Source organism: Mesoplodon bidens (assembly GCF_964165515.1).
Source record: "Mesoplodon bidens genome assembly, chromosome: 9".
In the NCBI taxonomy this organism is placed as follows: Eukaryota; Metazoa; Chordata; class Mammalia; order Artiodactyla; family Ziphiidae; genus Mesoplodon; species Mesoplodon bidens.
In genome coordinates this window covers 279,491-281,611 of record NC_138166.1, presented here as the reverse complement: position 1 = coordinate 281,611, position 2,121 = coordinate 279,491, and the positions used below count along the sequence as shown (strand labels likewise).

Sequence of the window (2,121 nt, the reverse complement as noted above, 5' to 3'; positions counted from 1 at the left end):
TCAAGCAGGTCCAAACTCAACCATCCACTTTTCATACTTCTCCAAATTCTGCAGCAGAGACAGGTGTAGCAATTTTCTTAAGAGCCAATTCAAAATCTCCTTTGGTAACAGGCATCTGAAGTTCCTCTTTAGAAAGGGCAGAGATCTCTTCTGGACTTCGGCCATTAATTCACCATCTCGTTGCCATTAAAGAGGCGGCCCTGCAAACCTTAGTTATATCAGCACCAGAATAGCCCTCAGTCTTCTCTGCTGTATCTTCCAGGTAAATATCAGGATCCAATCAACCTCACGAAGATTGATTTTCAGAAGCTCAGTTCTTCCTTTTACTGTTGGGAGAGGTATATATATATCCTTTTTCCTAATTTCCTTCGCAAAGCTTCATCAGTGTCCCGTGGGAACATAGTAGCAGCCAATACCATAACCATTTTGGAAGGACTGCCATTCACTAAAGCTCCTGCAACTCCATCCATCTGAATGAGTAGCTCAGACGTGACTGCAGATTGCCTCGTGTTCATCAGAGGCTCCTCTTCGACTGCGGATGGAATCTGTCTCATCAGTGAAGACCGTGGTGGGGACATACAATCTAGCCATTTCAAACAACAGACAGACTAGCTTCTCAGGCCCCCCTGTGGGTTTAGAGGTCGGTGTGGAGCAGGGCGCTGTTGAAGGGTGTTGTGTCACATTCAGTGGTGCAGCTGCAGCCAGCATGGTCTTGCCAGTGCCTGGGGGACCGACCGTCAGTACACCCTTCCATGGCCTTCTGGTCCTTTGAAAAAGTCAGGCATCCACACGGGAAGAACAGCAGCTTCCCTTAGCAGCCTCTTCACTTCTTCCATAACTGCTGTGTCATCCCACAGGGTTCCTGCTAGGATTCCTGGAGATGATGTCTCGCCGAGGACTTCCACCAGATCCTTGTCATATGCAGCACCGTCGAATTTTGGAATTTCACCATCACTTGCACCATCTGGCATATTTTTCCTTCCCTTGTCATCTCTCCCTCTTGTCTACAATCCTTGCCCCTACTTGTAGAGGGTTTTCCACTCTTTGATACAGGATGTGCTCGGCCTGCAGCTCCCTGGGCTCCTCCTCCTGGCCTTTCTTTGCTCAGAGGTCTTCTCGATTGGGACGCCTTATCTGAGGTGGAGCTCTGTGTTCTGCATGTACAGGGGGCGGCCAAGCAGCAGGATCTCTAAATGGTTCATCTTGACAGGACACAGGGAAATCTGGGGCCTGTCGATTTTAAAACTTTCCAAAGTGCTGACAATACTTTTAACTTGTTCATATTCTTCCAGGAATTCCTGTTGAACCTGCTGCCATTGGCCTGTGACAGCTGGGTCTCCGATTGACTAGCAGAGTCTCTGAATGTGCTGTTATCACCCCTAGTAATATACCACTGATGAGTCATAATTTCCAAGAACTGCGTAGTCTCTTCCTTTCTTTGCATTGTCACAAATCTCACCCAAATTCATCTTTCAGAGACCTAGGTGCCACAGGTCAGCTGCCCACTTTGCTGTGGTCCAGGTGGGGTGGGAGTCTAGTTTCTCTTGATTTGTCCTCTGACCTGGTTGTTCTAGAGTGTGTGGGATAATTTCTGTATATTTGTGAATTTTCCATTTTTCCTTCTGCTAATGAATTCTAACTTCATCTGTTGCATTCAGAGAGGGTACTTTCTATGATATTTATCTTTTAAACTCCATTGAGACTTAATTCATGGCGTAAGATGTGGACTGTCTTGGGGAGTGTCCCATGTCCTCTTGAAAAGTGTGCGTTCTGTTGCTGAGTAGAGTGTTCCCCTGTATCGTTGGTCTAGTGGATTTATTATATTAAGTCCTCTATTCCCTCACCTATATTCTGTCTGGTTTTCTGTCCATTATTGAAAGTTGGGTGTAGAAATCTCCAACCATCATTGTAGAACTATCCTTCAGTTCTGTCATTTTTTGCTTTGCGTATTTTGAGTGTTTGTGATTAGGTACATAAATGTTTATAATTGTTATATGTTCCTGCTGTGTGAGCCATTTATTAATATAATGCTTTTATTTTGCTCTTTTAAACCTTTTTGAGTTAAAATCATTTTGTCTGATATCAGTACCGTTACTCCTGCTCTCTTTTGCTTTTGATTTG

The 2,121-nt window shown here is 44.7% G+C and overlaps 1 pseudogene across 1 annotated transcript; it reads right to left on the bottom strand.

The window, feature by feature from the left end:
• Positions 1 to 1,495, bottom strand: LOC308622733 (katanin p60 ATPase-containing subunit A-like 1; annotated as a pseudogene). The gene has a single exon. The product of its transcript is annotated as a katanin p60 ATPase-containing subunit A-like 1 (transcript).
• Between the last annotated feature and the right edge of the window lie 626 nt (positions 1,496 to 2,121).